Below are 14367 nucleotides of genomic sequence, written 5' to 3'. Positions count from 1 at the left end.
CACGTTGTAAAAATGTATGCCATTCCAGCACAATATTGCGTTTGGGACTGAATCTTTTATCAAGTGTTTTTATGAGTGAAGCGTACTCATCAATGACTTGAGAATCACCATCATCACCTGTGCTTGCACTTATCCTTACCTCCTCAAGAGGCAAGGTCTCCAAAATGGATCTACCTTCAACTCCCAAATTATACACTAGTAACGCTTTCTTCTTTTTGGAAGTGAAAGTATCGCCGTCAATTGCTTCAATGTAAGCTACAAATGTAGCCTTCCACTGTTTCCATAACATGGGAGGAGGACCAGGTGATTGTAAAAATTTGCGTGGGTGAGTTGCTGCCCCAAAAATGAAAAGTAATTAACTACAACAGTGACAATGTCTTCCACAAAAATGTTAAAGTGTTTGCCTGTTTGCCTTGAACACGCTATTGATTCGATGCAAAAATGCCTTTCATAAACATCATGAAAGAAAAAAAACTGTCTCTCTTTATTTATTCAACAATACAGTTTCTAGTGAGCAAATGTCCAATACGTTTTGCACACCAAAATGACAACGCGATGTAAATGCGTGTACAAACTGTACAGATCATCTCTTTAAAATAAGCCTTCAGAGCGAATGCATCGCACCGGAGATTGACGTTCAGAAACCATGACACCAAGTGTAAACGTCAGCACGTCAGCACGTTCAAACGCAAGCTTCAGGGAACGCTCGCGCAGCAGTGTAGAAGGCAACGAGAGACGTTAAGGGCTCGCGCATCAGGCTAAACAGGAAACACAATAATAAAAAAAAAATTACCTCCTCACCAAGAAAAATCCATCTGAAGAACCCACAGCATAAGTATGCCAGTGGCAGTCGGCACACAGCGGCTAGCGTCAGCACTGGAGAGGTTTCCAAGCTTCACTCGACGCAGCAGTTGCCTCAAAGTGGATTAATCCGACCACGACGTTCAGAAACACCTCTGGGAAACAGCTGACACCGGACCGTCCTGCCGCCAATGAAAGGAAGACAACGCTCGGTGAGTTGTAGGAGCTTCCTCTATTACATCCGATGCACAGCAGTCCCGGCAGCAACTGCCGACAGATCATTCCCCCATTCCACAGCACGAGCAATCCACATTCTACAGCACGAGTCCATAACACTCGTGCTGACCACTCGTGCGTATCCCGACAGTCACCCAGAGTGGCTCTTTTGTAGAAGAAGTAAATGGGAATTCAGCATCTCTTTAAATCAATAAATGTGCCTCCTGTTCCACAGTCAGACTGACGGGAGCTCCCAACCCACCCCTCTTGGGAAAGGAGTCCAAGTTGTAGGCATTTCTAATAAACAACTAATAAGCTGTCAGCAAATGTTCCCGTACAAATTTGGTCAATGATGAATGGCCAGAAACGTATACTGTGATTAAGATCCAGTTATTATGTTAGGGAATTACCTTGTAAAATGACATGTGGCTTTTTGGGGAAGAGTCACAATTAATTATTCATTTTGTAGGTGTGGTTTATTAAATTACATTTTGTTGTGCCATGTTTTCATGAACATTCATTGATTGCTGTCATTTTTACCTCATCGTGAACCATGCCAATAATGTGTTCTCGCTGTCTAAAAACGTAAGAACTTTTCCTTGATTCCTAACTGAGCAGATTCTATATCAGTTTGCTATTTGATATTATAAAAAAAAAAATTTTCTTACATCTTAGCACACATTTGTTGTGTGTGGTCTGTCTATTGACTTTACAGCTAGAGTTATTTCTGATTCTGGCTTTTCATATACTTTAGAGGTTCCCTTTATGTGATTCTCCTGCAAATATTATGATAATTATTTCTCTGACTGAGTAACCATGTTTATGCCTTCAGTAATTATTTGAAACCTTTAATATAGCTTTGAAGCTTGTTTTAGCTCCACAGGCAAGGGCCTTTACCAAGGGAGCGGTCCTTTAAGGGGCTGTACTGCCTTATATGGCTGACTATAAGGTCATTACACTGTTTGCAACATGAGGGCAGAATGTGTTAATTAATAAAACAACGGTGTCCCAGAGACCGAGGGGGTTGAAACACCTCCGGTACTCTGAAACCTTTGTTTCAAAGCTGTTGCTGTGAAACTTGAACAGTTAACAGCCGCATGCGGGACCACGGTGGTTAATTGTTGAACATTCACAGCAATAGCTGTGAAAGGAGGCTGAAGTCAGACTCTGGTTCTCCCTGTGATCAGATGTTTTGTAAATCCAGGACGGTTATTTGTAAAATGTGATGAAGTGTGATTGTCGCCTGATGCAAAATTATTTCTTTACTTCCTTTCAAGGTATTCTGGGATGACAGGCAGTGCAGCGTGGCTGCCACCCTTGGGGGAACAAATAAAATAATTGCCAGGTAAGGATTCCTATAACTCTATGTTTCCGTTTCCCATGTTTCTTCTTTCTCTCTTCCCTTTCTTGATCTCCGTTTTTTTTTTTGTCTCTTCCCTTTTGACTCCCTCTGTGCACTATTCTTCTTGTTATCAAACTTCTGATAATCACCTGATGGAGCCACATTCCTCCTGGAACATGTTGGGGTATAGTGCTGGTCCAGTTCCTTTTTAGGTTAGTTTTGCCCATCAGTTCCTTAACTATTATCACATTTGTCTCCTCCTCTACACCATGTGATGGTGGTTCACCCTGATTAGAGGTGCCATGCTGTTGCACTGCTACTGCGTTTAGAAAGTGACTGATCATTACACTAATTCAATGACAAACATTCTAGACTTTATGGCACCCCTGTGATGGGATTACAAACATATTTAACTCCGGTGAGAAACACTTCGCATAGATTCTACTTAACAAGGCTAAGATTTGGCACACTACATTATATAACAGCATTCTCAAATAAGGAAAAATGGCTCTATATTTTCCCAAACTGCCCGTGTGAGGGAAAGATCCCCCAGCCCACTATGCACTTCTTACTGTTTTGTACCTTTTATAAAGATATCTAGAGAATTGTTATAAAACCGCTTTTTTAATCAATAGGCTTTATGTAAATGTAAATGTTTTTGTACTTGTATATCGCACAGCTACCCGCAGTGGGTTTCCCGGCGCTTGTACGAATACCGCAAGGGAACCCTTCCTGGCTTTCCCTGTGAAGTGTCCACTCCTGGGCACCCCCATGGTGCAGACCAGGCATCCCTCGCGTTGTGGGGGCCCTTGTGGAGACTAAGCAATCTATTGCCCAGAGTTGCAGCGCGGGGCCCATGATCAGAATAGGCACTGAGGCGAGAATATCCGGTCAGGGGAATTAATGAGCCCGAGACCCGCCAAGGCGGGAATCGAACCCTGGTCCTGGCCAGAGCTCTGCATCGAGGTCTGCCTGCTCTAACCATTGTGCCACACTTCCCCACTTTATCATTATAACACGCTTTTAACTTTTTATGTACGATGGATAATGTAAAAACTGTTTATTCTGTTATTAATTTTATACAAAGTGTGATTAGGAAAAGAAAGGATTTGTCACATCTGGATGCATTAATATCTGAAAAACCTGATGACTGCCTTTAGTTGTGTCATTATTCCGTAATGTTGATATCATCTATCATCCTAATCTCAAATATGTTTATGAATCATTTTTTCTTCCCCTGTGTTATATGGTAGGATTTGGCACAAAAATGCTCGTTTTGTACATATGCGATTTTTGCACTGATAATTATCAGAGTACTATTTATTGAATAAAGATGTAATGCCTGTTATGAAATACTGTTTTTTTAAAGATGTAAATATTTGAAAACTGTTTTTATTTATGTGTATATAGTACCTTCTGTCTAGTATGCTTTATGGTTGTATATTTTACAACGAATAAAGCTGGTTTGACTTGACTTGACTATTGGATTGCTAAAGGGAGTGTCTGTTCTTACCCATCGGCCTGGTGGGACACCAACAATTAGCGAGCTCGGAGGTGAAGGATATTAGGCTTCGAACCTCAGCCGTAAGTTGATGAAGCTCTTGAGAGATCTCGGTGAGTTTGGCGTCATTAGTAATGTGGGAACAGGAGCTCGTGATGTGGGCCAGGACGCCAGGTGAGACTGCTCCGGTTTATGGTGTTAGGGAGAAGCTGAGTTGGGAGAACCAGGGGAAATCGGAAATAGAGATGGAATCATGATTGAGGAGTGGGGGTGTGGGACTCATAACCTGATTGATGAGTAGATAGGCGCCAGGTTATTGGTCATGTTAGGGCGTTCCGAGATAGCAAGTGTCAGGGTTTGCCAGAAAGGGTGTCACAGATTCATCAGTGCTGACAGCGGGGGCTCAGCACTTTCACCCATTCTTTTTAATCTACTCATGGAGCCCCAGGTAAACGCATTGAACTCAGCGAACATTCTATATCACCTGTATGCAGACGACACCCAACTGTATATGAAAATCTCCTTACCAGAAGACTTTCATTTCCCGCAACGCTATTCCACAGAATACCCAAAGTTAGCTCACTGGCAACCACCTCTTGCTTAACACCAAAAAAACGGAATCCCTTCTCATCTCCCCACCCAATCACTCACCCAAGATAGACTTATGGTTGAAACATCTAACTTCCTTTAACACTGCTCCGCACATCATTGACTCCGCGTAATCCCTGGGAGTCACCACAGACAAACACCTGAACATGCAGGCGCAAATCACTAATGCCACCAAGGGAGATAATTACCAGATGAGTATACTAAGGAAACTTAAACCCTTCCTCCCACAGACCGACTTAAAAATGGCAGTACAATCCCTAGCGCTACCAAGATTAGACTATGGAAGTGCCACTCTATGCGGTCTCCCCAAATACTGGCCGGCCCCGCTAAGGGCATCGCTTAACGCTGCGCCCAAACTGGTATCAGGAACTAAAAGAAATAACCACATCTCTCCAACCTTGAAAGTTCTGAACTGGCTGCCCTACGAGGCAAGAACACACCTAAAGATCGCTTGCAAGACCCATAAAGCCCTGCATAGCAATACCCCGTTACTGAGCTCTAAAGCTAGAGCAATCGGGAGGATGCAGACCTCAAAGTACGAGTTCACTTCTACTGAAACCACAATCCTTCCATAAAAAGAGAACAGGCTGCAGAGCATTCTCAGGGATTGCACCGAAGATTTGGAACTCCATACCTCCAGTGGTACGTGGAATCTCTTCCTTTACCTCCTTCAAAAAAGAAGTAAAAATGCTTCTAATGAACACATTCACATCCTAAGACTTTAATTCTATGTTGAATTCTAACCACCTATGTGATCCATATATTATATTATTGCCTACATCTTTTGTATTGAAGGCGCACACCAAATGTATGTTTACTACTTCAACCACCTAATGTTTAATAACTAGGCATTGTGAAGCATTCTGATTCCCTTGTGAATCATTCTTTGTTGACTACTAGTCACCTATGCTATCCATATACTACTATCTACTATTGTAAAGCGCTCTGATACCCTCGTGGGTCATGTTCGTGCTATATAAAACTTTAAAAAAAGAAAAAAAAAGTAAATGTTCAGAGGTAAGGGGCAAAGATGAGGTGATGGTGTTAATATCGAGTCAGTGTATTTTAGTGGTCGCTGCTCTAGGGGTGTGATGAGGGCTCAGGCTATTATGACGAAAAATGTTGGTTGATACAAGCTGCAAGGGTAATGGTAAATGAATGCTGTTGGGTAATCTGATGAAGGTGGATAGGGAGGAGGGGAACGGGGTGGAGCAATACAAGTAGTGGGGAGAGGGGAGGATAAAGAACGTGGTACCCGTGGGATGACTAAAGGGCTAGGATGAGCTTGGGTCAGGGAGGAAACTTATTCATCACAGAGAGTTTGATGGGAGGAAAATTACTTCAAGTAATTCTAGGCTGCATTCAGATGCTTGGATTAAGATGATCCCATTATTATAAAAGGAGATGGTTGCCTCTGCTCGGTGAACAATAGAGGGAGTTGTAGAGAGTCTGAGACTTTAGGGGGCTTTCGTGGATGCAGTTATCCAGAGCGGAGAGCAAAGGGTCTTCCTTCATTGTACTGGTCTTTTAATGCAAAAGCTAAGGTCACTTATGGTAGCGCCTTTATTCGTGAAGACGTAGGGGGTGGAAATAAGGGTTTATGGGAGAAATTTGAGAAGCCGGTGATTGAAGTTCTTGAACACGCTTTTAGATAGTTTATGGGTAGATGATAGTGCAGGAATTTCAGGTGTCTGGAACAAGTTTGGAGTCCAGTGATCTTCGAGAAAGGGAATCCATGGCTAAGGGCACCAAATTTCCAGAGTGGAAAGAGTGGAGGGACCGGAGTACTACATGCTCACATGGGGGGAAGCTGAGGGGAGGGGAGTTGAGGAGAAGGGGGTATGGTCAGATGAAGGAAGGAAGGGATGGAGCAAATCATGGGGTGGCTGGATGAAAGTTCCATGACTCCATTCTACAAAGACAGCCCATTAAACAACAGCATCATGACAGAAGATGCCAAGAGAGAAGAAGGTATTCTTTCTGTTTTGGGATTCCCATTGTTATATGCATCCAATCCAATCAGAAATTTGCATAGCGCGCTACTCACCCAGAGGGTCTCAAGGCGCTTAAGGGAGAGGGGTTTGTTACTGATCGAACAGCCAGGTCTTGAGTTGCTTTCTGAAGGAAAGGTGGTCCTGGGTAAGACAGAGGTGGGTGGGGAGGGAGTTCCAGGACTTGGCCGCCAGGTAGGAGAAGGATCTTCCTTCCATGGTGGCTCTTCGGATGCGTGGAATCGCGGCGAGGGCTTGGTTGGACGATCGTAGATGGCGGGTGGGGGTGTAAAAAGTCAGGCGATTGTTGAGGTATCTGGGTCCTAGGTCGTGGAGGGCCTTGTGTGCGTGGGTGAGGAGACGGAACGTGATTCTCTTGTTGACAGGGAGGCAGTGCAAGTCTCTCAGGTGTTTGGATATGTGGTTGTGTCGAGGTATGTCCAGGATGAGTCGAGCGGAGGCGTTCTGAATGCGTTGAAGTGTTTTCTGTAATTTGGCTGAGGTTCCGGCGTAGAGGGTGTTTCCGTAGTCCAGTCGGCTGGTGACAAGAGCTTGGGTGACCGTCTTCCTTGTTTCGGAGGGGATCCATCGGAAGATCTTTCGGAGCATGCGTAGGATGTTAAAACATGATGAAGAGACGGCGTTGACTTGTCTGGTCATCGAGAGGAAGGAGTCTAGGATGAATCCCAAGTTGCGGGCATGGTCCATTGGTTTGGGTGCACTGCCTAGGGCCGGGGGCCACCATGAGTCGTCCCAGGCAGAGGGGGATGATCCTAGGATGAGGACTTCTGTCTTGTCTGAGTTCAGTTTTAAGCGGCTGTACTTCATCCACTCTGCTACGTCTTTCATCCCTTCGAGTAGGTTGGTTTTGGCGGTGGTTGGGTCTTTGTTGAAGGAGAGGATCAGCTGAGTGTCGTCAGCGTAGGAGATGATGTTTAGGTTGTGTTGGCGTGCGATGGATGCGAGGGGGCTCATGTAGACGTTGAAGAGGGTGGGGCTGAGCGATGATCCTTGTGGTACGCAGCAGATGACTTCGGTGGTCTCTGATCTGAAAGGGGGGAGGCGGACTCTCTGAGTTCTTCCGGCGAGGAATGAGATGATCCAATCCAATGCCTTATCTTGTATCCCGACTTTCCTGAGGCGATGTACAAGGGTGCGGTGGCAGACCGTGTCGAAAGCTTCAGAGAGGTCCAGGAGGATGAGGGCCGCTGTTTCCCTGCATGCATTACTAGGTGGAATTGCATCCCTGCATGCGATTCCTAGGTGGAAAACAGCAAATCCTGAAGAGAGGGCCCAGCTGCTAATATAAAAAAGGGAAGTTGAAATACATTAGGCCAAACAAGATTATGCAAATAAGATAGAATCCAGACTAGAGGGATAGGGGGGATAGGATGAACAGTGGCCTAGGATGCACTTGGAAATTCAGTAGACCTAGCCAATCTGAAAATCTAAGCAGAATTAGTAAACAAAATCATTCTAAGATGGCCTCCACCGTGGAAATACTATGAAGCTACAGAACATGATGGTCCTTCTTTCATGTCCACAAGAAGGACATGCTAAGTCCTATGTCAATATCTAGATTCCTAGAGTCTTAGAGGCGCCGCCATTTTAGATTGGGCAGGGACTTTATAAGGGGAGAGGGTCGATACATGATGCAGGCCCTACCAGGCTCAGATAGAGCACATTTATGCCACGAGAGCCCCAAACACAATCAGGGCACAAAAGGCCCCCGTAATCAAGCCTTGAGACAACAGCGAGGGGAATCCTCCTGAAAAAAGAGTAGTTAGTAGTGAATGAAACCAGGCACCTCCCTGAACAATAAGATTTGATGTATGGCACAACATCCTGGTGTCCACCTTGCTGTCTTGAGTCTTCCTGATCCATCTCTTACTCCAAGAGCTGTTCTTGTTTTAACAAAACCTTGACCATATGCATCTACCTAAAGCTGTAACTAGTGTATGCGTGCTATGCGAGCGCCCTTTTTTTGTTAAGTTACTCTATGAACACCTTTGCTGAAATAAATAAGATTGTGGCATGTTGAAAGGAACTTTTATGCAAATATCTCTGTATGGTTAAATGTGTCTTAAATATGTCTTCATAAGTTTCAACAATAGTGTGAGAAGTTGGCCTGGTAGGGGATGTTTCCAATTCTGGAACCACCTACTACCTGACCAAACAATCCCTTATGGTGTCTGGTTGTAAGTCAACCTTATTAGACAAGCTATCCTAGGGGTAGCATGGACTAAGCAGCCTAAAGGCTTAACTTAAGAGGTCGTGTTAAGCGAGCTGTTTTACCACATACAATCCTGTAATACCAAATGAAAGGACACCACACAAGTATATATTATAAAAATATATGTGTTTATTACTAAAAACAATCCCCAGTATTCTTTATGAATAAAGGGGCACAAGCGTTAAATCAAAAGCACTGTTTAAACATACAAGTTGCACAATTATGGATGAGGGCGGGTGGCCACTCAAACCATATACTAAACAAGTGGTATAAGAGAGGCCACTCGAACAGTGGTTAGGCCTAGGGCCTAGGGAATCGCTGGGAGCAGTCAGGACAAGCAATGCTGAAGTCGGGAATGGCCCTCGGGATTCGGGAGAGGTGCGGAAAGCGCACGCATGCACCAATGTTAACCAATGGTGCGTAAAAGTCATAGAGTTAAAGTTTAAGGACACTTCCGCTGAACCTAGAGGAACAAAACTTAACACACAGACCCTAGAGGTGTGCACCAGTGTGGGAACACCGGCGGAGCAAAGTTACCTCACCCACAGGAAGTGGGTGCACAGGGTCGAAGTGGCGTCGGGTTTTGACACGCAGGCTCTTGGTGCTTGGAGCTGAAAGGGCTGCAGGCGGGTTAAAGATGAAGTGTCCGGTGGAGTCCAAGGGTGGACTCAAGTTGTAGAGTACCTGAAAGCAGAGGGGACAGAGTCTGGGTCACTCAGCAGTGACCAGGGTGGAACCAGGATGGAACCAGGCAATGTCGGGCGCAATCAGGTGGTCGTCGAGGAGCTTCTCTCCGCTGTCACGTGGGCTCTGGGGCATCTGCGACGTCCAGGAGCAGGTCACGATCTGTCCCACGCAGGCTCTCACCGTCGGTGCAGTCGGCTTCAAGTTTGGAGCAAACAAGCCTTGGTAAGAGCAATCCACGCAGGATCGGAAGATTGCTTCTCACTCGGACCAGGAAGGTCAGAGTCGGGGCTCCTTTTCAGGGGAGCTGGTGTGGATCTGGAGCAACCAGATTCACGAGTCTTCTTAGGTAGTTCATCGGCACAGGGACCACTAGCCGGCTGGCAAGTGACCGGGCCAACGCGTTGAGCCAAATAGAGCCAAAGGGCCCCACGCAGCACTCGTCGAGTGTGGAGGGCTGAACTTCGGCTCAGGAGCAGCTCAGGGTGGGGGCTTCTTAAACCCCGGTGCACAGCTTCGAGGGTCACTCGTGGGCTGCACGGTCAGCGTCTCGTGGTCAATTCAAGATGGCGTGCCCCACGCTTCCGGTCGCCTCCACGGGTCTCAGCTCTGCAGGGACTGTGGATCGGGCTGTTGGAAGGCAGGCAAGCTTGATCTCGTCGATCTCAGTCGCTTGAGTTCCGGCGGGAACTGCAACTAAGTAGACGTCGAGGGCTGGATGGTGCCTGCTGCTGCAGGGTGGTCACTCCTTGACCACAAGGGATATTCTTCGGGCTTCCACGATGAGATGGAGGGCGAAGGGTCCAGAATTGCGTTTCAAATGTTTCTTCCAGGAAATCTGATGTGCATTGGCACTGCTCCCACTCTTATTCCAATCTGGGGGGCGTGATTACCTGCTAGGTCCCCTCCTATGGGTGGGACCCAGGAAGTGGGTGGATACACCCCCTTCCTTTGATCCAGGCCGCCCTGGCACGAGGGCTGGAGTGCCCCAGAACCGGTTTGGCCGGATTATGCAAGGGGCAGCCTTGTGCGCCCCAGGCAGTGTCTGGTTTCTTTCAAACCTCCCTGCTACAATACACTATCTCCTGTCTGGAGGGCGGTGACACCCTCCTGTGACAGGAAACCCTTTGTCCAGGACCCATTTGGTCGAGTTTCGGTCAACTGCAGGGGTCCAGACATTTGTCTGTGGCAGAGGCATCCATTTTGTGGATCTTAAGGTCTTTGGAGAAATTAACCGCATTTAGTAAAGGAACATGTCTTACCCCTCTAGAGGGGTGGAATGCCATCCCCGTCGCCAGAACTGGCGAGGGGATGGTATTCCAAATCGTATGACACCTTACACGACATGTTTTGATAAAGCCAAACCAAAGTTGCTAAATAACCGCGAGGATTATAAGGCACTTAATAGTATATGGTATGGCATTATCCTGAAACAGCTTAGGGATTTGTTCCCGACAGCTGCAGACAGGCTCAGCTCATGCTAGAGCTCCATCTCACATAAAACCACGCACTCAGCCTCCAGGATTGATGAGGCCTTCTATAGGAGTGGCTCACAGGTTTACATGTGTCCAGATATAGGTTTAGATATAGATATACTATACCTAAGGAAGGGGTGTTTACACCACCTTACCCCAGCTGAGTGATCAGCCAGTTGTGTCAATTTAAGAACCAGCCAGGGGTGGCAAAAGATATGCTGCAGCCCCTGGTAGGCCTTGGTGGCCCCTATGCCCTGTGCACCTATAGTGCATTCTACAGGGGCTGACAAGGAGTCCATTTCCAATTGGTATGTGCCTATAGCACATGTGTCATTAATTTAGTGAGAGAACAGCAGGCTGGGGGTCTGATCAGCAGGCCCACAGCCTCAGTAGTCGAAAACCAGTGAAGCAAAAAGCAAAAATTTGGGGTGACCATAGGATAGCAGACCCTACTCTCCTACAAATAGTAATAAATGAGATGCTTTTACAATCAATTAAAAATTGTATATGCACATTCTGGTATTTTCCATTTAAGTAATTTAAATCTCTTTACATCCGACAGAAAACAATCCTTGATTGCACAAAATGTTTAAGAATAATGAAGAAAATACTGTAACTCTGCAAAAGCAAAGTCCGAAACATTGAGTTCCAGTATTCAGGAAAACATAAGTGCCGACAGAGGCAGACGAACCTGAACATAAACTGACAGATCTTTGAAGTACCACCAAGGGCAATTCGGTGGTTCTACGAGTCTCAGCTGTGCACCTCCGTGCCTCATGATGAAGAAATGACCTCTAGAAAATTAAGGCAACACTGATCAACCACTTCTTGTGTAAACATGTCCAGTACCAGCTTTGATCATGAGGTGGTTACAGCAGATCTCTGCTTCCTAAAGTGATATCAGACCACCATTCAGTGCTAAAGGTGTATTGAATGGCTCTTTCATGCCATTCCACAGCAACCAGCGAAAAGCACCGTTAACTGAAAGTTAAAAGAAATGGGCGTTCTGCTATATAAAACACAGAGTATATTTACCAAGCCTAAAACTGCATAAGAGAACACACACAGGGGAAAAGCCATACAAATGCAATGAATGTCTGAAGACCTTAAGTCAATTATCAGGCCTAAACAAGCATCTGTGAACACACACAGGGGAAAAACCATATCATTGCAGTGAATGTGGAAGTAGTTTTACGTAATCATCTAAACTCATGAGTCATCAGCGAACACATACTGTAGAAAAACCATTCAAGTGCAATGAATGTGGGAAGAGCTTTATATATTTATCAGACCTAAAACGGCATCAGATAACACACACTGGAGAAAAACCATATCCTTGCAGTGAATGTGGAAGTAGTTTTAGTGACTCATCAACATTAAAGGTTCATCAACGAACACACACTGGAGAAAAACCATATCATTGCAGTGAATGTCTGAAGAGCTTTCGTCTATTATCACACCTAAAACGGCATCAGAGAACACACACTGGAGAAAAACCATATCATTGCAGTGAATGTCTGAAGCGCTTTAGTCTATTATCATACCTAAAACGGCATCAGAGAACACACACTGGAGAAAAACCATACCAATGCAGTGAATGTGAAAGGAATTTCAGTTCCTCTTCAGGATTAATGTATCATCAACAAACACACACAGGGGAAAAACCATATCATTGCAGTGAATGTGGAAGTAGTTTTAGTTCCTCTTCAGGATTAATGTATCATCAACAAACACACACAGGGGAAAAACTATATCATTGCAGTGAATGTGGAAGTAGTTTTAGTTCCTCTTCAGGATTAATGTATCATCAACAAATACACACAGGGGAAAAACCATATCATTGCAGTGAATGTGGAAGTAGTTTTAGGAATTCGGTAACATTAAGGAATCATCAGCGAACACACACAGGGGAAAAACCATTTAAGTGCAGTGAATGTATGAAGAGCTTTAGTCGATTAACAGGCTTAAAATACCATCAAAGAAATCACGTGGGGAAAAACCATACAAGTGCAGTGAATGTGTGAAGAGCTTTTGTCAATCATCACACCTAAAACAACATCAAAATACACACACCGGGGAAAAACCATACCATTGCTGTGAATGTATGAAGAGCTTTTGTGAATCATCACAACTAAAGCGGCATCAGAAAACACACACTGGGGAAAAACAATACAAGTGCAGTGAATGTGTGAAGAGCTTTTGTCAATCATCACACCTAAAGCGGCATCAGAAAACACACACTGGGGAAAAACCAATGAATGTGTGAAGAAATGTTGTCGCTTATCAGACCTACATAGACATCAGCGAGCACACACTGGGGAAAAACCATGCCATTGCAGTGAATGTGGAAGTCGTTTTAGTGATTCTTAAACATTAAGGATTCATCAGCGAACACATACTGGAGAAAAACCATACCATTGCAGTGAATGTGGGAAGAGATTTTGTCGCATATCAGCCCTACATAGACATCAGCAAACACACACTGGAGAAAAACCATAGCATTGCAGTGAATGTGTGAAGAGATTTTGTCGCTTATCAAGCCTAAAACAGCATCAGAAAACACGCACTGGGGAACAACTGTAGTGTGGCTTTTAGGGTCACACTATTCTTTGCTAAAGTTAGCCTGAGTTGACAACCATCTTAGCTGCGTGTCTTTTTATTTTTGCGCACTACACTCTGTATCTTCTTGTGCAAGACGCCTTTGTGCCCACATGAGCTCATTTTGTGCAATGAATAAGGGAATAGCTTTTTTCAATTATCAAACCTAAAACGGCATCAGCAAGCACACACTGGAGAAAAACTGTAGTGTGGCCCCTAGGGTCACGCTATTCTTTGCTAAAGTTAGCCTGAGTTGGCAGCCATCTTAGCTGCGTGTCTTTTTATTTTTGCGCACTACACTCTGTATCTTCTTGTGCAAGACCCCTTTGTGCCCACATAAGCTCATTTTGTTATAGTTTGCTCACAGCGTACAAGGTCGAAAAACAAGCCACTGTGCTTTTCAGTTCTGGTCAGTCCGTACTACCTAGACATAACATTAGGCACTTCTTGGCATGATTGAGAAATCCTTGCATTATACTAACACGCAGCAGCTTCCTCAAGACAGATGGAAGATTTCCTTCTACGAACTAGAGCCTTGCTGAGCCTATGATGTAACCTTACTCCTACGTTCTATGGTGAGGGGTTCTCCAGAATTGGACCAGAGATCTTCTTTTATATAATATACATAGTCCTACCAGGGGAGGTTGCTCTAGGCGCTATAGCCGTAATATTGACTGGTCAATCAGAATGATCTCCTCCTTCTTATTTTATGGTATTGTAACTTTGATCATTGTTTTTATCTTATGTGTTATTCTGCTGGTGCTAGCTCGTTTACTGCATTATTGAACAACGCACAGTTTGTTACTTGAGAAATAAACATTTTAAACTTTACATAGACTGCATTATTTGGTGTGGATAAGCAAGGGTGAGTGAGCAAAAGGGTGTGCATTGCTACCGCAACTGAGAGGTCGTGAGGC

The 14367-nt window shown here is 44.9% G+C and overlaps 1 pseudogene; it reads left to right on the top strand.

Annotated features, from left to right (window-relative positions):
- LOC144806180 (uncharacterized) overlaps positions 1-14087 on the top strand; it is a 98709-nt pseudogene extending 84622 nt beyond the window's left edge.
- The last annotated feature ends 280 nt before the right edge of the window (positions 14088-14367 follow it).

The sequence above is a fragment of the Lissotriton helveticus genome, assembly GCF_964261635.1.
Source record: "Lissotriton helveticus chromosome 1_1 unlocalized genomic scaffold, aLisHel1.1 SUPER_1_unloc_51, whole genome shotgun sequence".
NCBI classification, from domain to species: domain Eukaryota; kingdom Metazoa; phylum Chordata; class Amphibia; order Caudata; family Salamandridae; genus Lissotriton; species Lissotriton helveticus.
The sequence above is the reverse complement of the archived record's forward strand: the minus strand, read 5'-3'. Positions and strand labels throughout refer to the sequence as shown.